Source organism: Pseudophryne corroboree, unplaced genomic scaffold, assembly GCF_028390025.1.
Source record: "Pseudophryne corroboree isolate aPseCor3 unplaced genomic scaffold, aPseCor3.hap2 scaffold_578, whole genome shotgun sequence".
Taxonomy (NCBI): domain Eukaryota; kingdom Metazoa; phylum Chordata; class Amphibia; order Anura; family Myobatrachidae; genus Pseudophryne; species Pseudophryne corroboree.
Window position 1 is genome coordinate 95,835 of NW_026970177.1, and position 26,161 is coordinate 121,995.

Here is a 26,161-nt window from a genome sequence, read left to right on the forward strand (position 1 = left end):
TCCTATGGACCCGGCAATGGACAGGTGATGCCGACTCAAAAAGGCATATGGAGGTTTTACCTTACAGGGGTGAGGAATTGTTTGGGGAAGGTCTCTCGGACCTAGTCTCCACAGCTACAGCTGGTAAATCAAATGTTTTGCCTTATATTCCCTCACAGCCTAAGAAAGCACCACATTATCAAATGCAGTCCTTTCGATCACAGAGAAACAAGAAAGTACGAGGTGCGTCCTTTCTTGCCAGAGGTAAGGGCAGAGGGAAGAAGCTGCACAACACAGCTAGTTCCCAGGAACAGAAGTCCTCCCCGGCCTCTACAAAATCCACCGCATGACACTGGGGCTCCGCTAAAGGAGTCCGCCCAGTTGGGGGCACGTCTTCGAGTTTTCAGCCACATCTGGGTTCATTCGCAGGTGGATCCCTAGGCAATAGAAATTGTTTCTCAGGGTTACAAGCTGAAATTCGAAGAGGTGCCTCCTCGCCGGTTTTTCAAATCGGCCCTACCATCTTCTCCCCAGGAAAGGGAGATAGTGTTAAATGCAATTCACAAATTGTATCTTCAACAGGTGGTGGTCAAGGTTCCCCTGCTTCAACAAGGAAAGGGAAATTATTCGACCCTGTTTGTAGTCCCAAAACCGGACGGTTTGGTCAGACCCATATTAAATTTAAAATCCCTGAACCTATACTTGAAAAGGTTCAAGTTCAAGATGGAATCGCTAAGAGCGGTCATCGCCAGCCTAGAAGGGGGGGATTTTATGATATCTCTGGACATAAAGGATGCATACCTTCATGTACTCATTTATCCACCTCATCAGGCGTACCTAAGATTTGCGGTACAGTATTGTCATTACCAATTTCAGACGTTGCCGTTTGGTCTCTCCAGAATTTTCTCCGAGAATTTTCACCAAGGTAATGACGGAAATTATGGTGCTCACAATTATCCCGTACTTGAACGATCTCCTCATAAAAGCGAGATCAAGAGAGCAGTTGCTGAACAGCGTATAACTTTCACTGAAGGTGTTACAGCAACACGGCTGGATTCTCAATATCCCGAAGTCGCAGTTGGTTCCTACGACTCGTCTGACTTTGCTTGGGCATTATTCTGGATACGGACCAGAAAAGGGTTTATCTTCCGATAGAAAAGGCCCAGGAACTCATGACTCTGGTCAGGAACCTATTGAAACCAAAACAGGTGTCAGTGCATCACTGCACTCGAGTCCTGGGAATGATGGTGGCATCATACGAGGCCATTCCCTTCGGCAGGTTCCATGCGAGGATCTTGCAATGGGACCTACTGGACAAGTGGTCCGGGTCACATCTACAGATTCATCAGTTGATCACCCTGTCCCCCAGGGCCAGGGTATCTCTCCTGTGGTGGCTGCAGAGTGCTCAACTTCTAGAGGGCCGCAGGTTCGGCATTCAGGACTGGATCCTGGTGACCACGAACGCGAGCCTCCGAGGTTGGGGAGCAGCCACACAGGGAAGAAATTTCCAAGGTCTTTGGTCAAGTCAGGAGACTTGTCTTCACATCAACATCCTGGAGCTAAGGGCCATATACAACGCCCTATGTCAAGCGGAGACCTTACTTCGCGACCAACCAGTTCTGATCCAGTCAGACAACGTCACCGCAGTAGTTCATGTAAACCGCCAAGGCGGCACAAGGAGCAGAGTGGCGATGGCGGAAGCCACCAGAATTCTTCGCTGGGCGGAGAATCATGTAAGCGCACTGTCAGCAGTGTTCATTCCGGGAGTGGACAACTGGGAAGCAGACTTCCTCAGCAGACACGACCTACATCCAGGAGAGTGGGGACTCAATCAGGAAGTCTTCGCACAGATTGCAAGTCGGTGGGGACTGTTCCAGATAGACATGATGGCGTCCCGCCTCAACAAAAAGCTACAGAGGTATTGCACCAGGTCAAGAGACCCTCAGGCAGTAGCTGTAGACGCCCTAGTGACACCGTGGGTGTTCCGGTCGGTCTATGTATTTCCTCCTCTACCTCTCATACCCAAGGTGTTGATAATAGTAAGAAAAAGAGGAGTAAGAACAATTCTCATTGTTCCAGATTGGCCGCGAAGGACCTGGTATCCAGATCTGCAGGAAATGCTCACAGAAGATCCGTGGCCACTTCCTCTAAGACAGGACCTGTTGCAACAGGGGCCCTGTCTGTTCCAAGACTTACCGCGGCTGCGTTTGACGGCATGGTGGTTGAACGCCGGATCCTAGCGGAAAAGGGTATTCCAGATGAGGTCATTCCTACGCTAATAAAGGCTAGGAAGGACGTGACATCTAAACATTATCACTGTATATGGCGAAAATATGTTTCTTGGTGTGAGGCCAGGAATGCTCATACGGAAGAATTCCACCTGGGCCACTTCCTTCACTTCCTACAAACTGGAGTGAATTTGGGCCTAAAATTAGGCTCTATTAAGGTTCAGATTTTGGCCTTATCCATTTTCTTTCAAAAGGAATTGGCCTCTCTTCCTGAAGTAAGTACAAACTTTTGTGAAGGGAGTACTGCATATTCAGCCTCCTTTTGTACCTCCGGTGGTCCCTTGGGACCTTAACGTGGTGTTAAGGTTATGGTTTGAACCACTTAAAATGGTGGAGTTTAAATATCTCACTTGGAAGGTGGTCATGTTATTAGCCTTGGCTTCCGCTAGGCGAGTGTCGGAATTAGCAGCTTTATCACATAAAATCCCCTATCTGGTTTTCCATATGGATAGAGCGGAATTGCAGACCCGTCCTCAATTCCTGCTAAAAGTGGACTCATCCTTTCATATGAACCAACCTATTGTGGTGCCTGTGGCTACGCGTGACTTGGAGGATTCCGAGTCCCTTGATGTGGTCAGGGCTTTGAAAATTTACGTGGCCAGAACGGCTAGAGTCAGAAAAACAGAAGCACTGTTTGTCCTGTATGCAGCCAACAAGATTGGCACCCCTGCTTCAAAGCAGACTATTGCTCTCTGGATCTGTAACACGATTCAGCAGGCGCATTCTATGGCGGGATTGCCGTTGCCTAATTCAGTCAAGGCCCATTCCACTAGGAAGGTGGGCTCTTCTTGGGCAGCTGCCCGAGGGGTCTCGGCACTACAGCTGTGCCGAGCTGCTACTTGGTCGGGTTCAAACACCTTTGCAAAGTTCTATAAGTTTGATACCCTGGCTGAGGAGGACCTCCTGTTTGCTCAATCGGTGCTGCAGAGTCATCCGCAGGAGCCCGTTTGGGAGCTTTGGTATAATCCCCATGGTCCTTACGGAGTCCCCAGCATCCTCTAGGACGTAAGAGAAAATAAGATTTTAAACCTACCGGTAAATCTTTTTCTCGCAGTCCGTAGAGGATGCTGGGTGCCCGTCCCAAGTGCGGACTACTTCTGCAAGACTTGTATATAGTTATTGCTTACATAAGGGTTATATGTTAGTTTTCATCGGTCTTGGACTGATGCTATGTTGTTTTCATACTGTTAACTGGGTAGTATATCACAAGTTATACGGTGTGATTGGTGTGGCTGGTATGAATCTTGACCTTGGATTAACAAAAATCCTTTCCTCGTACTGTCCGTCTCCTCTGGGCACAGTTTCTCTAACTGAGGTATGGAGGAGGGGCATAGAGGGAGGAGCCAGTGCACACCCAGATCTAAAGTCTTTCTTAAAGTGCCCATGTCTGCTGCGGAGCCCGTCTATCCCCCATGGTCCTTACGGAGTCCCCATCATCCTCTACGGACTACGAGAAAAAAAATTTACCGGTAGGTTTAAAATGTTATTTTTTTCTCTGCAACCCACTGCTAAATTGTGCTTCCTAGCTGTTTTTAATAAAATCACTTAATTTAATCTAACTCTGATTACGTCAGAGAAGGCCAGGTACCCTACACCATAAGAGGGGGTTTGAAATTTAGACTTGTCTACTTAAAGATCACCAAAATATGATAACAAGGTCAATTACATCCCTGGGTGGGATTGAACCACCAACCTTTTGGTTAATAGCCCATGTAAGTGAAAGAGATCCTGAAGCACTCACTCATCATGGGAAAGTACCAATGTGTTTCTTACAAAAATTCTCCAGATTATTGACTTTTTAAAGTTTTTCTAGATGAATGCTTATTAGCCTTTGTCAGTATCTACTTTTGCAAGGTGTCTATGTGGCGCAATCGGTTAGCATGTTTGGCTATTAACCAAAAGGTTGGTGGTCCCAGTTTTTGATTACTTTAATTATAAAAAAAAAATGCACATAGCAGAGGATAGTTTCGATTAATCGACCTATTCTCTGCTATATGCATTTTTTTTTTGTCAATTAAAGTAATCCAAAACTGGGATTGATATTTTTGCTCTTTTATTTTTACTTAAAGTACAATAACTTTTACCATTTTAATTTGTTTTAATAGTATATTGACAGTATTGTTTTCTTTCAAAAATCCAATTAATTTTCTTTACCCGATTATTAAAATGGTAATTGACAAAAACAAACTACATTGTCACCAGAAGAGCAATACAAAATGTACAAGTGATATATTAAAATCATCTTTCCAGCTTGAATTTCAATGATGCATTGGGGCAACGATTTTGTGAGAAACATCTTCACCCTTAAATAAAGATTTTCTTAATTCCTTACCTGTGTGCTAATTAGATATCACCTTGTTTTCACATTAAACAGACTTCCACATGCGAAAGCAGCAGGGATGCAGTGGCGTTAATGTTTCCTGGTGTCAACCTGTATTATTTCAGTAGACATTGAAATGAGGATGCATCTTGCTGCCTTTCCAATGAAGCAAGTTTAATTTAGTAATAGGTGAAAAACCATCCCTACAAAGGTGTTAATCAGAGACTTGGCTTTGTGGACACTTTTCAGAGAACAAATTTGTTAGCATAAAAATAAAGCCAGAAAATGAAGAGCTGTTTAATCACTCAATTGGATTTTTTTGCCAGCATATTTCTTTTTCTCTGCAACCCACTGCTAAATTGTGCTTCCTAGCTGTTTTTATAAAATCACTGAATCAAATCTAACTCTGATTACATCAGAGAAGGCCAGGTACCCTACACCATAAGAGGGGGTTTGAAATTTTGACTTGTCTACATAAAGATCACCAAAATCTGATAACAAGGTCAATTACGTCCCTGGGTGGGATTGAACCACCAACCTTTTGGTTAATAGCCTTACACACTAACTGATTGCGCCACAGCGACACTTTGCAAAAGCGTATACTGAAAAAGGCTAATAAGCATTCATCTAGAACGTTTCCTAGAAACATTTTAAAAAGTCAATAATGTGGAGAGTTTTTGTAAGATGTTTCTTCCATCAACCAATGAAGAAACACATTGGTACTTTCCCATGATGAGTGAGTGCTTCAGGATCTCTTGCACTTACATGTGCAGCAGAGTACTGTAATGGAAGCATGCTGGGTCCATTACCCAGAGGTAGGCAGATTGAAACTATCCTCTGCTATATGCATTTTTTTTGTTAATTAAAGTAATCCAAAACTGGGATTGACATTTTTGCTCTTTTATTTTTACTTAAAGTACAATAACTTTTACCATTTTAATTTGTTTTACTAGTATATTGACAGTATTGTTTTCTTTCAAAAATCCACTTAATTTTCTTTACCCTATTATTAAAATGGTAATTGACAAAAACAAACTACATTGTCACCAGAAGAGCAATACAAAATGTACAAGTGATATATTAAAATCATCTTTCCAGCTTGAATTTCAATGATGCATTGGGGCAACGATTTTGTGAGAAACATCTTCACCCTTAAATAAAGATTTTCTTAATTCCTTACCTGTGTGCTAATTAGATATCACCTTGTTTTCACATTAAACAGACTTCCACATGAGAAAGCAGCAAGGATGCAGTGGCGTTAATGTTTCCTGGTGTCAACCTGTATTATTTCAGTAGACATTGAAATGAGGATGCATCTTGCTGCCTTTCCAATGAAGCAAGTTTAATTTAGTAATAGGTGAAAAACCATCCAAGAGCTGTTTAATCACTCAATTGGATTTTTTTGCAAGCATATTTCTTTTTCTCTGCAACCCACTGCTAAATTGTGCTTCCTAGCTGTTTTTATAAAATCACTGAATCAAATCTAACTCTGATTACATCAGAGAAGTCTAAATACCTAACACCATAACAGGGGGTTTGAAATTTTGACTTGTCTACTTAAAGATCACCAAAATCTGATAACAAGGTCAATTACATCCCTGGGTGGGATTGAACCACCAACCTTTTGGTTAATAGCCATACACACTAACTGATTGCGCCACAGCGACACTTTGCAAAAGTACATACTGACAAAGGCTAATAAACAATCATCTAGAACGTTTCCTAGAAAAACTTTAAAAAGTCAATAATCTGGAGTGTTTTTGTAAGATGTTTCTGCCATCAACCAATGAAGAAACACATTGGTACTTTCCCATGATGAGTGAGTGCTTCAGGATCTCTTGCACTTACATGTGCAGCAGAGTACTGCAATGGAAGCATGCTGGGCCCATAACCCAGAGGTAGACAGATTGAAACTATCCTCTGCTATATGCATTTTTTTTGTTAATTAAAGTAATCCAAAACTGGGATTGATATTTTTGCTCTTTTATTTTTACTTAAAGTACAATAACTTTTACCATTTTAATTTGTTTTAATAGTATATTAACAGTATTGTTTTCTTTCAAAAATTCACTTAATTTTCTTTTCTGTGTGCTAATTAGATATCACCTTGTTTTCACATTAAATAGACTTCCACATGAGAAAGCAGCAAGGATGCAGTGGCGTTAATGTTTCCTGGTTGTAGTGGGGGACTGTGTTTTACATGCCTTACAGAGCAACTCTGGAGCTGTTACAGTGCCCAGCTGCGGCAAGAAATCAGCTTGAATGCTTCAGGGGCTGGGGCATAGCCAACATGAGCCCCACACCGAAGGAGGGTGGAGGTGTTTAATGTGAACTAGGGGTCATCCAAGCGCCGCAAAAGGCCGCCATGCCCTGCATAACCCTTTTCTCTTTTCATATGCAGATGAGGGTTCCAGCCAACTTTGGCCCACTGCTTGGATGACATCACCGTATGCAAATCCATCTTCTGCAGACCTTCACCCAGGAATGCTTGTACTAGTTGTTGCATTTGGTTTGTTGTTTGGGGGTGCTTCAGTATTAGGCAGCCTTCTGCCCTCCCATGTTCATCTGAAAATATGTGTTCTCCCTGCAGTTGTTGTCCCCAGATGAGAGTTCCCTTGTGCTGCCTCAGTTGAATCTCCTTTACTTGACAGAGATGTGCCTGAGCAGCGGCCCTCCCCAGCCCTATCCCAAATCATACTTATTTTGCATAGGAGCGTTTCCTAGAAAAACTTTAAATAGTCAATAATCTGGAGAGTTTTTGTAAGATGTTTCTTCCATCAACCAATGAAGAAACACATTGGTACTTTCCCATGATGAGTGAGTGCTTCAGGATCTCTTGCACTTACATGTGCAGCAGAGTACTGTAATGGAAGCATGCTGGGTCCATAACCCAGAGGTAGGCAGATTGATATTATCCTTTGCTATATGCATTTTTTTTGTTAATTAAAGTAATCCAAAACTGGGATTGATATTTTTGCTCTTTTTATTTTACTTAAAGTACAATAACTTTTACCTTTTTAATTTGTTTTAATAGTATATAGACAGTATTGTTTTCTTTCAAAAATCCACTTAATTTTCTTTACCCGATTATTAAAATGGTAATTGACAAAAACAAACTACATTGTCACCAGAAGAGCAATACAAAATGTACAAGTGATATATTAAAATCATCTTTCCAGCTTGAATTTCAATGATGCATTGGGGCAACGATTTTGTGAGAAACCTCTTCACCCTTAAATAAAGATTTTCTTAATTCCTTACCTGTGTGCTAATTAGATATCACCTTGTTTTCACATTAAACAGACTTCCACATGAGAAAGCAGCAAGGATGCAGTGGCTTTAATGTTTCCTGGTGTCAACCTGTATTATTTCAGTAGATATTGAAATGAGGATGCATCTTGCTGCCTTTCCAATGAAGCACGTTTAATTTAGTAATAGGTGAAAAACCATCCCTACAAAGGTGTTAATCAGATACTTGGCTTTGTGGACACTTTTCAGAGAACAAATTTGTTAGCATAAAAATAAAGCCAGAAAATGAAGAGCTGTTTAATCACTCAGTTGGATTTTTCTGCCAGCATATTTCTTTTTCTCTGCAACCCACTTCTAAACTGTGCTTCCTAGCTATTTTTTATAAAATCACTTAATCAAATCTAACTCTGATTACATCAGAGTAGGCCAGGTACCCTACACCATAAGAGGGGGTTTGAAATTTTGACTTGTCTACTTAAAGATCACCAAAATCTGATAACAAGGTCAATTACATCGCTGGGTGGGATTGAACCACCAACCCTTTGGTTAATAACCAAACACACTAACCGATTGCGCCACAGAGACACTTTGCAAAAGTCCATACTGACAAAGGCTAATAAGCATTCATCTAGAACGTTTCCTAGAAAAACTTTAAAAAGTCAATAATCTGGAGAGTTTTTGTAAGATGTTTCTTCCATCAACCAACGAAGAAACACATTGGTACTTTCCCATGATGAGTGAGTGCTTCAGGATCTCTTGCACTTACATGTGCAGCAGAGTACTGTAATGAAAGCATGCTGGGTCCATAACCCAGAGGTAGGCAGATTGAAACTATCCTCTGCTATATGCATTTTTTTTTTTGTTAATTAAAGTAATCCAAAACTGGGATTGATATTTTTGCTCTTTTATTTTTACTTAAAGTACAATAACTTTTACCATTTTAATTTGTTTTAATAGTATATTGACAGTATTGTTTCCTTTCAAAAATCCACTTAATTTTCTTTACCCGATTATTAAAATGGTAATTGACAAAAACAAACTACATTGTCACCAGAAGAGCAATACAAAATGTACAAGTGATATATTAAAATCATCTTTCCAGTTTGAATTTCAATGATGCATTGGGGCAACGATTTTGTGAGAAACATCTTCACCCTTAAATAAAGATTTTCTTAATTCCTTACCTGTGTGCTAATTAGATATCACCTTGTTTTCACATTAAACAGACTTCCACATGAGAAAGCAGCAAGGATGCAGTGGCGTTAATGTTTCCTGGTGTCAACCTGTATTATTTCAGTAGATATTGAAATGAGGATGCATCTTGCTGCCTTTCCAATGAAGCAAGTTTAATTTAGTAATAGGTGAAAAACCATCCCTACAAAGATGTTAATCCGATACTTGGCTTTGTGGACACTTTTCAGAGAACAAATTAGTTAGCATAAAAATAAAGCCAGAAAATGAAGAGCTGTTTAATCACTCAATTGGATTTTTCTGCCAGCATATTTCATTTTCTCTGCAACCCACTGCTAAATTGTGCTTCCTAGCTGTTTTTTTATAAAATCACTTAATCAAATCTAACTCTGATTACATCAGAGTAGGCCAGGTACCCTACACCATAAGAGGGGGTTTGAAATTTTGACTTGTCTACTTAAAGATCACCAAAATCTGATGACAAGGTCAATTACATCCCTGGGTGGGATTGAACCACCAACCCTTTGGTTAATAACCAAACACACTAACCGATTGCACCACAGAGACACTTTGCAAAAGTACATACTGACAAAGGCTAATAAGCATTCATCTAGAACGTTTCCTAGAAAACTTTAAAAAGTCAATAATCTGGAGAGTTTTTGTAAGATGTTTCTTCCATCAACCAATGAAGAAACGCATTGGTACTTTCCCATGATGAGTGAGTGCTTCAGGATCTCTTGCACTTACATGTGCAGCAGAGTACTGCAATGGAAGCATGCTGGGCCCATAACCCAGAGGTAGGCAGATTGAAACTATCCTCTGCTATATGCATTTTTTTTTGTTAATTAAAGTAATCCAAAACTGGGATTGATATTTTTGCTCTTTTATTTTTACTTAAAGTACAATAACTTTTACCATTTTAATTTGTTTTAATAGTATATTGACAGTATTGTTTTCTTTCAAAAATCCACTTAATTTTCTTTACCCTATTATTAAAATGGTAATTGACAAAAACAAACTACATTGCCACCAGAAGAGCAATACAAAATGTACAAGTGATATATTAAAATCATCTTTCCAGCTTGAATTTCAATGATGCATTGGGGCAACGATTTTGTGAGAAACATCTTCACCCTTAAATAAAGATTTTCTTAATTCCTTACCTGTGTGCTAATTAGATATCACCTTGTTTTCACATTAAACAGACTTCCACATGAGAAAGCAGCAAGGATGCAGTGGCGTTAATGTTTCCTGGTGTCAACCTGTATTATTTCAGTAGATATTGAAATGAGGATGCATCTTGCTGCCTTTCCAATGAAGTAAGTTTAATTTAGTAATAGGTGAAAAACCATCCCTACAAAGATGTTAATCAGATACTTGGCTTTGTGGACACTTTTCAGAGAACACATTTGTTAGCATAAAAATAAAGCCAGAAAATGAAGAGCTGTTTAATCACTCAATTGGATTTTTTTGCCAGCATATTTCTTTTTCTCTGCAAACCACTGCTAAATTGTGCTTCCTAGCTGTTTTATAAAATCACAGAATCAAATCTAACTCTGATTACATCAGAGAAGGCCAGGTACCCTACACCATAACAGGGGTTTTTTAAATTTTGACTTGTCTACTTAAAGATCACCAAAATCTGATAACAAGGTCAATTACATCCCTGGGTGGAATTGAACCACCAACCTTTTGGTTAATAGCCGTACACACTAACTGATTGCGCCACAGCAACACTTTGCAAAAGTACATACTGACAAAGGCTAATAAGCATTCATCTGGAACGTTTCCTAGAAAAACTTTAAATAGTCAATAATCTGGAGAGTTTTTGTAAGATGTTTCTTCCATCAACCAATGAAGAAACACATTGGTACTTTCCCATGATGAGTGAGTGCTTCAGGATCTCTTGCAATTACATGTGCAGCAGAGTACTGTAATGGAAGCATGCTGGGTCCATAGCCCAGAGGTAGGCAGATTGAAACTATCCTCTGCTATATGCATTTTTTTTTGTTAATTAAAGTAATCCAAAACTGGGATTGATATTTTTGCTCTTTTATTTTTACTTAAAGTACAATAACTTTTACCATTTTAATTTGTTTTAATAGTATATTGACAGTATTGTTTTCTTTCAAAAATCCACTTAATTTTATTTACCCTATTATTAAAATGGTAATTGACAAAAACAAACTACATTGTCACCAGAAGAGCAATACAAAATGTACAAGTGATATATTAAAATCATCTTTCCAGCTTGAATTTCAATGATGCATTGGGGCAACGATTTTGTGAGAAACATCTTCACCCTTAAATAAAGATTTTCTTAATTCCTTACCTGTGTGCTAATTAGATATCACCTTGTTTTCACATTAAACAGACTTCCACATGAGAAAGCAGCAAGGATGCAGTGGCGTTAATGTTTCCTGGTGTCAACCTGTATTATTTCAGTAGATATTGAAATGAGGATGCATCTTGCTTTTTTTCTAATGAAGCAAGTTTAATTTAGTAATAGGTTAAAAACCATCCCTACAAAGGTGTTAATCAGAAACTTGGCTTTGTGGACACTTTTCAGAGAACAAATTTGTTAGCATAAAAATAAAGCCAGAAAATGAAGAGCTGTTTAATCACTCAATTGGATTTTTTGGCCAGCATATTTCTTTTTCTCTGCAACCCACTGCTAAATTGTGCTTCCTAGCTGTTTTTATAAAATCACTGAATCAAATCTAACTCTGATTACATCAGAGAAGGCCAGGTACCCTACACCATAAGAGGGGGTTTGAAATTTTGACTTGTCTACATAAAGATCACCAAAATCTGATAACAAGGTCAATTACATCCCTGGGTGGGATTGAACCACCAACCTTTTGGTTAATAGCCTTACACAGTAACTGATTGCGCCACAGCAACACTTTGCAAAAGTACATACTGACAAAGGCTAATAAGCATTCATCTAGAACGATTCCTAGAAACATTTTAAAAAGTCAATAATGTGGAGAGTTTTTGTAAGATGTTTCTTCCATCAACCAATGAAGAAACACATTGGTACTTTCCCATGATGAGTGAGTGCTTCAGGATCTCTTGCACTTACATGTGCAGCAGAGTACTGTAATGGAAGCATGCTGGGCCCATAACCCAGAGGTAGGCAGATTGAAACTATCCTCTGCTATATGCATTTTTTTTTGTTAATTAAAGTAATCCAAAACTGGGATTGATATTTTTGCTCTTTTATTTTTACTTAAAGTACAATAACTTTTACCATTTTAATTTGTTTTAATAGTATATTGACAGTATTGTTTTCTTTCAAAAATCCAATTAATTTTCTTTACCCTATTATTAAAATGTTAATTGACAAAAACAAACTATATTGTCACCAGAAGAGCAATACAAAATGTACAAATGATATATTAAAATCATCTTTCCAGCTTGAATTTCAATGATGCATTGGGGCAACGATTTTGTGAGAAACATCTTCACCCTTAAATAAAGATTTTCTTAATTCCTTACCTGTGTGCTAATTAGATATCACCTTGTTTTCACATTAAACAGACTTCCACATGAGAAAGCAGCAAGGATGCAGTGGTGTTAATGTTTCCTGGTGTCAACCTGTATTATTTCAGTAGATATTGAAATGAGGATGCATCTTGCTGCCTTTCCAATGAAGCAAGTTTAATTTAGTAATAGGTGAAAAACCATCCCTACAAAGATGTTAATCAGATACTTGGCTTTGTGGACACTTTTCAGAGAACAAATTTGTTAGCATAAAAATAAAGCCAGAAAATGAAGAGCTATTTAATCACTCAATTGGATTTTTTTGCCAGCATATTTCTTTTTCTCTGCAACCCACTGCTAAATTGTGCTTCCTAGCTGTTTTTATAAAATCACTGAATCAAATCTAACTCTGATTACATCAGAGAAGGCCAGGTACCCTACACCATAACAGGGGTTTTCAAAATTTTGACTTGTCTACTTAAAGATCACCAAAATCTGATAACAAGGTCAATTACATCCCTGGGTGGGATTGAACCAAAAACCTTTTGGTTAATAGCCGTACACACTAACTGATTGCGCCACAGCGACACTTTGCAAAAGTACATACTGACAAAGGCTAATAAGCATTCATCTAGAACGTTTCCTATAAAAACTTTAAATAGTCAATAATCTGGAGAGTTTTTGTAAGATGTTTCTTCCATCAACCAATGAAGAAACACATTGGTACTTTCCCATGATGAGTGAGTGCTTCAGGATCTCTTGCACTTACATGTGCAGCAGAGTACTGTAATGAAAGCATGCTGGGTCCATAACCCAGAGGTAGGCAGATTGATATTATCCTCTGCTATATGCATTTTTTTGTTAATTAAAGTAATCCAAAACTGGGATTGATATTTTTGCTCTTTTTATTTTACTTAAAGTACAATAACTTTTACCTTTTTAATTTGTTTTAATAGTATATAGACAGTATTGTTTTCTTTCAAAAATCCACTTAATTTTCTTTACCCGATTATTAAAATGGTAATTGACAAAAACAAACTACATTGTCACCAGAAGAGCAATACAAAATGTACAAGTGATATATTAAAATCATCTTTACAGCTTGAATTTCAATGATGCATTGGGGCAACGATTTTGTGAGAAACCTCTTCACCCTTAAATAAAGATTTTCTTAATTCCTTACCTGTGTGCTAATTAGATATCACCTTGTTTTCACATTAAACAGACTTCCACATGAGAAAGCAGCAAGGATGCAGTGGCGTTAATGTTTCCTGGTGTCAACCTGTATTATTTCAGTAGATATTGAAATGAGGATGCATCTTGCTGCCTTTCCAATGAAGTAAGTTTAATTTAGTAATAGGTGAAAAACCATCCCTACAACGATGTTAATCAGATACTTGGCTTTGTGGACACTTTTCGGAGAACACATTTGTTAGCATAAAAATAAAGCCAGAAAATGAAGAGCTGTTTAATCACTCAATTGGATTTTTTTGCCAGCATATTTCTTTTTCTCTGCAAACCACTGCTAAATTGTGCTTCCTAGCTGTTTTATAAAATCACAGAATCAAATCTAACTCTGATTACATCAGAGAAGGCCAGGTACCCTACACCATAACAGGGGTTTTTTAAATTTTGACTTGTCTACTTAAAGATCACCAAAATCTGATAACAAGGTCAATTACATCCCTGGGTGGAATTGAACCACCAACCTTTTGGTTAATAGCCGTACACACTAACTGATTGCGCCACAGCAACACTTTGCAAAAGTACATACTGACAAAGGCTAATAAGCATTCATCTGGAACGTTTCCTAGAAAAACTTTAAATAGTCAATAATCTGGAGAGTTTTTGTAAGATGTTTCTTCCATCAACCAATGAAGAAACACATTGGTACTTTCCCATGATGAGTGAGTGCTTCAGGATCTCTTGCAATTACATGTGCAGCAGAGTACTGTAATGGAAGCATGCTGGGTCCATAGCCCAGAGGTAGGCAGATTGAAACTATCCTCTGCTATATGCATTTTTTTTTGTTAATTAAAGTAATCCAAAACTGGGATTGATATTTTTGCTCTTTTATTTTTACTTAAAGTACAATAACTTTTACCATTTTAATTTGTTTTAATAGTATATTGACAGTATTGTTTTCTTTCAAAAATCCACTTAATTTTATTTACCCGATTATTAAAATGGTAATTGACAAAAACAAACTACATTGTCACCAGAAGAGCAATACAAAATGTACAAGTGATATATTAAAATCATCTTTCCAGCTTGAATTTCAATGATGCATTGGGGCAACGATTTTGTGAGAAACATCTTCACCCTTAAATAAAGATTTTCTTAATTCCTTACCTGTGTGCTAATTAGATATCACCTTGTTTTCACATTAAACAGACTTCCACATGAGAAAGCAGCAAGGATGCAGTGGCGTTAATGTTTCCTGGTGTCAACCTGTATTATTTCAGTAGATATTGAAATGAGGATGCATCTTGCTTTTTTTCTAATGAAGCAAGTTTAATTTAGTAATAGGTTAAAAACCATCCCTACAAAGGTGTTAATCAGAAACTTGGCTTTGTGGACACTTTTCAGAGAACAAATTTGTTAGCATAAAAATAAAGCCAGAAAATGAAGAGCTGTTTAATCACTCAATTGGATTTTTTGGCCAGCATATTTCTTTTTCTCTGCAACCCACTGCTAAATTGTGCTTCCTAGCTGTTTTTATAAAATCACTGAATCAAATCTAACTCTGATTACATCAGAGAAGGCCAGGTACCCTACACCATAAGAGGGGGTTTGAAATTTTGACTTGTCTACATAAAGATCACCAAAATCTGATAACAAGGTCAATTACATCCCTGGGTGGGATTGAACCACCAACCTTTTGGTTAATAGCCTTACACAGTAACTGATTGCGCCACAGCAACACTTTGCAAAAGTACATACTGACAAAGGCTAATAAGCATTCATCTAGAACGATTCCTAGAAACATTTTAAAAAGTCAATAATGTGGAGAGTTTTTGTAAGATGTTTCTTCCATCAACCAATGAAGAAACACATTGGTACTTTCCCATGATGAGTGAGTGCTTCAGGATCTCTTGCACTTACATGTGCAGCAGAGTACTGTAATGGAAGCATGCTGGGCCCATAACCCAGAGGTAGGCAGATTGAAACTATCCTCTGCTATATGCATTTTTTTTTGTTAATTAAAGTAATCCAAAACTGGGATTGATATTTTTGCTCTTTTATTTTTACTTAAAGTACAATAACTTTTACCATTTTAATTTGTTTTAATAGTATATTGACAGTATTGTTTTCTTTCAAAAATCCAATTAATTTTCTTTACCCTATTATTAAAATGTTAATTGACAAAAACAAACTATATTGTCACCAGAAGAGCAATACAAAATGTACAAATGATATATTAAAATCATCTTTCCAGCTTGAATTTCAATGATGCATTGGGGCAACGATTTTGTGAGAAACATCTTCACCCTTAAATAAAGATTTTCTTAATTCCTTACCTGTGTGCTAATTAGATATCACCTTGTTTTCACATTAAACAGACTTCCACATGAGAAAGCAGCAAGGATGCAGTGGTGTTAATGTTTCCTGGTGTCAACCTGTATTATTTCAGTAGATATTGAAATGAGGATGCATCTTGCTGCCTTTCCAATGAAGCAAGTTTAATTTAGTAATAGGTGAAAAACCATCCCTACAAAGATGTTAATCAGATACTTGGCTTTGTGGACACTTTTCAGAGAACAAATTTGTTAGCATAAAAATAAAGCCAGAAAATGAAGAGCTATTTAATCACTCAATTGGATTTTTTTGCCAGCATATTTCTTTTTCTCTGCAACCCACTGCTAAATTGTGCTTCCTAGCTGTTTTTATAAAATCACTGAATCAAATCTAACTCTGATTACATCAGAGAAGGCCAGGTACCCTACACCATAACAGGGGTTTTCAAAATTTTGACTTGTCTACTTAAAGATCACCAAAATCTGATAACAAGGTCAATTACATCCCTGGGTGGGATTGAACCAAAAACCTTTTGGTTAATAGCCGTACACACTAACTGATTGCGCCACAGCGACACTTTGCAAAAGTACATACTGACAAAGGCTAATAAGCATTCATCTAGAACGTTTCCTATAAAAACTTTAAATAGTCAATAATCTGGAGAGTTTTTGTAAGATGTTTCTTCCATCAACCAATGAAGAAACACATTGGTACTTTCCCATGATGAGTGAGTGCTTCAGGATCTCTTGCACTTACATGTGCAGCAGAGTACTGTAATGAAAGCATGCTGGGTCCATAACCCAGAGGTAGGCAGATTGATATTATCCTCTGCTATATGCATTTTTTTGTTAATTAAAGTAATCCAAAACTGGGATTGATATTTTTGCTCTTTTTATTTTACTTAAAGTACAATAACTTTTACCTTTTTAATTTGTTTTAATAGTATATAGACAGTATTGTTTTCTTTCAAAAATCCACTTAATTTTCTTTACCCGATTATTAAAATGGTAATTGACAAAAACAAACTACATTGTCACCAGAAGAGCAATACAAAATGTACAAGTGATATATTAAAATCATCTTTACAGCTTGAATTTCAATGATGCATTGGGGCAACGATTTTGTGAGAAACCTCTTCACCCTTAAATAAAGATTTTCTTAATTCCTTACCTGTGTGCTAATTAGATATCACCTTGTTTTCACATTAAACAGACTTCCACATGAGAAAGCAGCAAGGATGCAGTGGCTTTAATGTTTCCTGGTGTCAACCTGTATTATTTCAGTAGATATTGAAATGAGGATGCATCTTGCTGCCTTTCCAATGAAGCACGTTTAATTTAGTAATAGGTGAAAAACCATCCCTACAAAGGTGTTAATCAGATACTTGGCTTTGTGGACACTTTTCAGAGAACAAATTTGTTAGCATAAAAATAAAGCCAGAAAATGAAGAGCTGTTTAATCACTCAGTTGGATTTTTCTGCCAGCATATTTCTTTTTCTCTGCAACCCTCTTCTAAATTGTGCTTCCTAGCTATTTTTTATAAAATCACTTAATCAAATCTAACTCTGATTACATCAGAGTAGGCCAGGTACCCTACACCATAAGAGGGGGTTTGAAATTTTGACTTGTCTACTTAAAGATCACCAAAATCTGATAACAAGGTCAATTACATCGCTGGGTGGGATTGAACCACCAACCCTTTGGTTAATAACCAAACATACTAACCGATTGCGCCACAGAGACACTTTGCAAAAGTCCATACTGACAAAGGCTAATAAGCATTCATCTAGAACGTTTCCTAGAAAAACTTTAAAAAGTCAATAATCTGGAGAGTTTTTGTAAGATGTTTCTTCCATCAACCAACGAAGAAACACATTGGTACTTTCCCATGATGAGTGAGTGCTTCAGGATCTCTTGCACTTACATGTGCAGCAGAGTACTGTAATGAAAGCATGCTGGGTCCATAACCCAGAGGTAGGCAGATTGAAACTATCCTCTGCTATATGCATTTTTTTTTTGTTAATTAAAGTAATCCAAAACTGGGATTGATATTTTTGCTCTTTTATTTTTACTTAAAGTACAATAACTTTTACCATTTTAATTTGTTTTAATAGTATATTGACAGTATTGTTTTCTTTCAAAAATCCACTTAATTTTCTTTACCCGATTATTAAAATGGTAATTGACAAAAACAAACTACATTGTCACCAGAAGAGCAATACAAAATGTACAAGTGATATATTAAAATCATCTTTCCAGCTTGAATTTCAATGATGCATTGGGGCAACGATTTTGTGAGAAACATCTTCACCCTTAAATAAAGATTTTCTTAATTCCTTACCTGTGTGCTAATTAGATATCACCTTGTTTTCACATTAAACAGACTTCCACATGAGAAAGCAGCAAGGATGCAGTGGCGTTAATGTTTCCTGGTGTCAACCTGTATTATTTCAGTAGATATTGAAATGAGGATGCATCTTGCTGCCTTTCCAATGAAGCAAGTTTAATTTAGTAATAGGTGAAAAACCATCCCTACAAAGATGTTAATCCGATACTTGGCTTTGTGGACACTTTTCAGAGAACAAATTAGTTAGCATAAAAATAAAGCCAGAAAATGAAGAGCTGTTTAATCACTCAATTGGATTTTTCTGCCAGCATATTTCATTTTCTCTGCAACCCACTGCTAAATTGTGCTTCCTAGCTGTTTTTTTATAAAATCACTTAATCAAATCTAACTCTGATTACATCAGAGTAGGCCAGGTACCCTACACCATAAGAGGGGGTTTGAAATTTTGACTTGTCTACTTAAAGATCACCAAAATCTGATGACAAGGTCAATTACATCCCTGGGTGGGATTGAACCACCAACCCTTTGGTTAATAACCAAACACACTAACCGATTGCACCACAGAGACACTTTGCAAAAGTACATACTGACAAAGGCTAATAAGCATTCATCTAGAACGTTTCCTAGAAAACTTTAAAAAGTCAATAATCTGGAGAGTTTTTGTAAGATGTTTCTTCCATCAACCAATGAAGAAACGCATTGGTACTTTCCCATGATGAGTGAGTGCTTCAGGATCTCTTGCACTTACATGTGCAGCAGAGTACTGCAATGGAAGCATGTTGGGCCCATAACCCAGAGGTAGGCAGATTGAAACTATCCTCTGCTATATGCATTTTTTTTTTTGTTAATTAAAGTAATCCAAAACTGGGATTGATATTTTTGCTCTTTTATTTTTACTTAAAGTACAATAACTTTTACCATTTTAATTTGTTTTAATAGTATATTGACAGTATTGTTTTCTTTCAAAAATCCAATTAATTTTCTTTACTCGATTATTAAAATGGTAATTGACAAAAACAAACTACATTGTCACCAGAAGAGCAATACAAAATGTACAAGTGATATATTAAAATCATCTTTCCAGCTTGAATTTCAATGATGCATTGGGGCAACGATTTTGTGAGAAACATCTTCACCCTTAAATAAAGATTTTCTTAATTCCTTACCTGTGTGCTAATTAGATATCACCTTGTTTTCACATTAAACAGACTTCCACATGAGAAAGCAGCAAGGATGCAGTGGCGTTAATGTTTCCTGGTGTCAACCTGTATTATTTCAGTAGATATTGAAATGAGGATGCATCTTGCTGCCTTTCCAATGAAGTAAGTTTAATTTAGTAATAGGTGAAAAACCATCCCTACAACGATGTTAATCAGATACTTGGCTTTGTGGACACTTTTCGGAGAACACATTTGTTAGCATAAAAATAAAGCCAGAAAATGAAGAGCTGTTTAATCACTCAATTGGATTTTTTTGCCAGCATATTTCTTTTTCTCTGCAAACCACTGCTAAATTGTGCTTCCTAGCTGTTTTTATAAAATCACTGAATCAAATCTAACTCTGATTACATCAGAGAAGGCCAGGTACCCTACACCATAACAGGGGTTTTCAAAATTTTGACTTGTCTACTTAAAGATCACCAAAATCTGATAACAAGGTCAATTACATCCCTGGGTGGGATTGAACCAAAAACCTTTTGGTTAATAGCCGTACACACTAACTGATTGCGCCACAGCGACACTTTGCAAAAGTACATACTGACAAAGGCTAATAAGCATTCATCTAGAACGTTTCCTATAAAAACTTTAAATAGTCAATAATCTGGAGAGTTTTTGCAAGATGTTTCTTCCATCAACCAATGAAGAAACACATTGGTACTTTCCCATGATGAGTGAGTGCTTCAGGATCTCTTGCACTTACATGTGCAGCAGAGTACTGTAATGGAAGCATGCTGGGTCCATAACCCAGAGGTAGGCAGATTGAAACTATCCTCTGCTATATGCATTTTTTTTTTGTTAATTAAAGTAATCCAAAACTGGGATTGATATTTTTGCTCTTTTATTTTTACTTAAAGTACAATAACTTTTACCATTTTAATTTGTTTTAATAGTATATTGACAGTATTGTTTTCTTTAAAAAATCCACTTAATTTTCTTTACCCGATTATTAAAATGGTAATTGACAAAAACAAACTACATTGTCACCAGAAGAGCAATACAAAATGTTCAAGTGATATATTAAAATCATCTTTCCAGCTTGGATTTCAATGATGCATTGGGGCAACGATTTTGTGAGAAACATCTTCACCCTTAAATAAAGATTTTCTTAATTCCTTACCTGTGTGCTAATTAGATATCACCTTGTTTTCACATTAAACAGACTTCCACATGAGAAAACAGCAAAGATGCAGTGGCGTTAATGTTTCATGGTGTCAACCTGTATTATTTCCGTAGATATTGAAATGAGGATGCATCTTGCTGCCTTTCCAATGAAGCAAGTTTAATTTAGTAATAGGGTGAGGTTCATTCATTGCATTCTGGGTATGCTGACCCCTGTGATTTCCCCAAATGTAGGAAACTCGCCTGCATTTTTTGTGGTAGTGGGGGACTGTGTTTGTGTTTTCCTCTGGTCAGCTCTGGTAAAAGTCAGATTTCTTTGTCTCAGATTTTCCTCTAGCCTTGTTCTTCTTTCGAGAGTTCCCTTGTGCTGCCTCAGTTGGATCTCCTTCACTTGACAGGGGGGTGCCCGAGCAGTGACCCTCCCCAGCTCTAGCCCAACTCCTACTTACCTGCCAGGTGAGATACTATGATCATGAAGGTGCTTCTCCCAGGGCAAGGCTCACCCATTGCACTCTGGGTGTGCTGCTCCTGCGATTTCCCCAAATGTGGGAAACTTGATTGCATAATTTGTGTTTCCCCTGGTCGGCTCTCGTATAATTCAGATCTCTTTGTCTCAGGTCTCTCTCCAGCCTAGTTTGCTGTCTGTTTCCACTTCTCTTTTCTGGAGCCGCTCCCTTCTATGCCCTTGCGCACTATCCTGACTTCTCCCGTCTGCTTACTTTGTGCCTTCCAACGCACAATGCGAACTACAGGTAGTGCTGCAGGGCCCACACCCTTTTAGTTGCCTTACAGAGCAGCTCTGGAGCTGTTACAGTGCCCAGCTGCTGCAAGAAATCAGCTTGAATGCTTCAGGGGCTGGGGCATAGCCAACATGAGCCCCACACCAAAGGAGGGTGGGGTTGTTTAATGCGAACTAGGGGTCATCCAAGCACCGCAAAAGGCCGCCATGCCCTGCATGCCCCTTTTCTCTTTTCATATGCAGATGAGGGTTCCAGCCAACTTTGGCCCACTGCTTGGATGACATCACCGTATGCAAATCCGTCTGCTGCAGACCTTCCCCCAGGAATGCTTGTACTAGTTGTTGCATATGGTTTGATATTTGATGGTGCTTCAGTATTAGGCAGCCTTCCGCCCTCCCATGTTCATCTGAAAAGATGTGGTCTCCCTGCAGTTGTTGTCCTCAGACGAGAGTTCCCTTGTGCTTCCTCAGTTGAATCTCCTTAACTTGACGGGGCAGGGGCTGCCCGAGCAGCCACCCTCCCCAGCCCTATCCCAACTCATACTTATTTTGCATATGAGATCTCTTGATCATGAAGATTGTTCTCACAGGGTGAGGTTCATCCATTATATTTTAAAATAGGAAGGTACAAATTACATATTTGAATTGCATCTATGTGCTGGATTCAAATGTCCCCCCCCCCCTTCCTTTCTCAATTGTGCCCGTCAGCAGCTATTCTAAGGTTGCTGCCAATGGGTGTGACACATTAATTTCTTCTGTGGGGTACACTGGACTCCTCAAGGATTCACATTGGGGTGTAGAGTAGGATCTTGATCTGAGGCACCAACCGGCTCAAAGCTTTTGACTGTTCCCAAGATGCTCAGCGCATCCTCCTCTATAACCCCGCTTCCATGAACAGGGAGCTCAGTTTGTAGTTGGTGCCTTCAGTAGCAGGCCACTTAACAGGGGCCTGCCTCAGGCAGCCTATTCTTAGCTATTAATTTTGACAAGAAAAGAAGAACTTGTTTTATGAGAATCTACAAGGGCTGCAGCAGGCTAGGTCTAATAGACATCTTTACTGCAGCTTCATCACTCCCAGCGGCGCTGTATACTCCCGTGCCCTGGTTGCTGGGTCACTGCAGCGGAGGCTCCGGTTTCTTCCTAAGGTCAGTCACACACACACCGCCCTTCCGGATCACGAGGCCGCTGATGAAGGGGAGCGTGGCCGTAGGGGGTGGACCGTGTGCGCACTGGTGTGGACACTGATTACTATCTTCTTCATACTAGTAGTTTAGGAGTCTGCTGACAGTGTCCACCAGGTCCGTCATTATATTATATACCTACAGTAGTAATATATTTAGTATATTATCTATACTAGCAGACGCAGTATGGTAGTCCACGGCTGTACCTACCTCTGTGTCGTCACTCGTCCATAATTGTATACCTAACTGTGGTGGGTTTTTTTTTCTATCTTCTTCATACTAGTAGTTTAGGAGTCTGCTGACAGTGTCCACCAGGTCCGTAATTATATTATATACCTACAGTAGTAATATATTTAGTATATTATCTATACTAGCAGACGGAGTATGGTAGTCCACGGCTGTACCTACCTCTGTGTCGTCACTCGTCCATAATTGTATACCAACCTGTGGTGGGGTTTTTTTTTCTATCTTCTTCATACTAGTAGTTTAGGAGTCTGCTGACAGTGTCCACCAGGTCCGTCATTATATTATATATACCTACAGTAGTTATATATATTTTTTTTATATCATTAATTATCATCTCTATACTAGCAGACGCAGTATGGTAGGCCACGGCTGTGGCTATCTCTGTGTCGTCAGTGCTCGTCCATAATTGTATACCTACCTGTGGTGGGGTTTTTTTTCTATCTTCTTCATACTAGTAGTTTAGCAGTCTGCTGACAGTGTCCACCAGGTCCGTCATTATATTATATATACCTACAGTAGTTATATATATTTTTTTTTATATCATTAATTATCATCTCTATACTAGCAGACGCAGTACGGTAGTCCACGGCTGTAGCTACCTCTGTGTCGTCAGTCACTCGTCATCCATAAGTATACTAGTATCCATCCATCTCCATTGTTTACCTGAGGTGCCTTTTAGTTGTGCCTATTAAAATATGGAGAACAAAAATGTTGAGGTTCCAAAAATAGGGAAAGATCAAGATCCACTTCCACCTCGTGCTGAAGCTGCTGCCACTAGTCATGGCCGAGAAGATGAAATTCCATCAACGTCGTCTGCCAATGCCGATGCCCAATGTCATAGTACAGAGCATGTAAAATCCAAAACACAAAAGATCAGTAAAAAAAGGACTCAAAAATCTAAATAAAAATCGTCGGAGGAGAAGCGTAAACTTGCCAATATGCCATTTACCACAAGGAGTGGCAAGGAACGGCTGAGGCCCTGGCCTATGTTCATGGCTAGTGGTTCAGCTTCACATGAGGATGGAAGCACTCAGCCTCTCGCTAGAAAAATGAAAAGACTTAAGCTGGCAAAAGCACAGCAAAGAACTGTGCGTTCTTCAAAATCACAAATCCACAAGGAGAGTCCAATTGTGTCGGTTGCGATGCCTGACCTTCCCAACACTGGACGTGAAGAGCATGCACCTTCCACTTATTGCACACCCCCTGCAAGTGCTGGAAGGAGCACCCACAGTCCAGTTCCTGATAGTCAGATTGAAGATGTCAGTGTTGAAGTACACCAGGATGAGGAGGATATGGGTGTTGCTGGCGCTGGGGAGGAAATTGACAAGGAGGATTCTGATGGTGAGGTGGTTTGTTTAAGTCAGGCACCCGGGGAGACACCTGTTGTCCGTGGGAGGAATATGGCCATTGACATGCCTGGTGAAAATACCAAAAAAATCAGCTCTTCGGTGTGGAAGTATTTCAACAGAAATGCGAACAACAGGTGTCAAGCCGTGTGTTGCCTTTGTCAAGCTGTAATAAGTAGGGGTAAGGACGTTAACCACCTCGGAACATCCTCCCTTATACGTCACCTGCAGCGCATTCATCATAAGTCAGTGACAAGTTCAAAAACTTTGGGCGACAGCGGAAGCAGTCCACTGACCAGTAAATTCCTTCCTCTTGTAACCAAGCTCACGCAAACCACCCCACCAACTCCCTCAGTGTCAATTTCCTCCTTCCCCAGGAATGCCAATAGTCCTGCAGGCCATGTCACTGGCAATTCTGACGAGTTCTCTCCTGCCTGGGATTCCTCCGATGCATCCTTGAGTGTAACGCCTACTGCTGCTGGCGCTGCTGTTGTTGCTGCTGGGAGTCGATGGTCATCCCAGATAACTGAGGCCTTGGCATCCTGGGCGGTGAGAAACGTGGTTCCGGTATCCATCATTACTTCAGAGCCAACTATAGACTTGATTGAGGTACTGTGTCCCCGGTACCAAATACCATCTAGGTTCCATTTCTCTAGGCAGGCGATACCGAAAATGTACACAGACCTCAGAAAAAGACTCACCAGTGTCCTAAAAAATGCAGTTGTACCCAATGTCCACTTAACCACGGACATGTGGACAAGTGGGGCAGGGCAGACTCAGGACTATATGACTGTGACGGCCCACTGGGTAGATGTATTGACTCCCGCCGCAAGAACAGCAGCGGCGGCACCAGTAGCAGCATCTCGCAAACGCCAACTCTTTCCTAGGCAGGCTACGCTTTGTATCACCGCTTTCCAGAATACGCACACAGCTGAAAACCTCTTACGGCAACTGAGGAAGATCATCGCAGAATGGCTTACCCCAATTGGACTCTCCTGTGGATTTGTGGCATCGGACAACGCCAGCAATATTGTGCGTGCATTATATCTGGGCAAATTCCAGCACGTCCCATGTTTTGCACATACCTTGAATTTGGTGGTGCAGAATTATTTAAAAAACGACAGGGGCGTGCAAGAGATGCTGTCGGTGGCCAGAAGAATTGCGGGACACTTTCGGCGTACAGGCACCACGTACAGAAGACTGGAGCAACACCAAAAACGCCTGAACCTGCCCTGCCATCATCTGAAGCAAGAAGTGGTAACGAGGTGGAATTCAACCCTCTATATGCTTCAGAGGATGGAGGAGCAGCAAAAGGCCATTCAAGCCTATACATCTGACCACGATATAGGAGGTGGAATGCACCTGTCTCAAGCGCAGTGGAGAATGATTTCAACGTTGTGCAAGGTTCTGCAACCTTTTGAACTTGCCACACGTGAAGTCAGTTCAGACACTGCCAGCCTGAGTCAGGTCATTCCCGTCATCAGGCTTTTGCAGAAGAAGCTGGAGACATTGAAGGAGGAGCTAAGACAGAGCGATTCCGCTAGGCATGTGGGACTTGTGTATGGAGCCCTTCATTCGCTTAACCAGGATTCACGGGTGGTCAATCTGTTGAAATCAGAGCACTACATTTTGGCCACCGTGCTCGATCCTAGATTTAAAACCTACGTTGTATCTCTCTTTCCGGCAGACACAAGTCTGCAGGGGTTCAAAGACCTGCTGGTGAGAAAATTATCAAGTCAAGTGGAACTTGATCGGTCAACAGCTCCTCCTTCACATTCTCCCGCAATTGGGGGTGCGAGGAAAAGGCTCAGAATTCCGAGCCCACCCGCTGGCGGTGATGCAGGGCAGTCTGGAGCGACTGCTGATGCTGACATCTGGTCCGGACTGAAGGACCTGCCAACGATTACGGACATGTCGTCTACTGTCACTGC

At 39.4% G+C, this 26,161-nt stretch overlaps 1 non-coding gene across 1 annotated transcript; it reads left to right on the forward strand.

Annotated features, from left to right (window-relative positions):
- The first annotated feature begins 21,159 nt into the window (after positions 1 to 21,159).
- On the forward strand, positions 21,160 to 21,322 carry LOC135034039 (U1 spliceosomal RNA). The gene has a single exon (XR_010229340.1). It is a non-coding gene; the product is annotated as a U1 spliceosomal RNA (small nuclear RNA).
- The last annotated feature ends 4,839 nt before the right edge of the window (positions 21,323 to 26,161 follow it).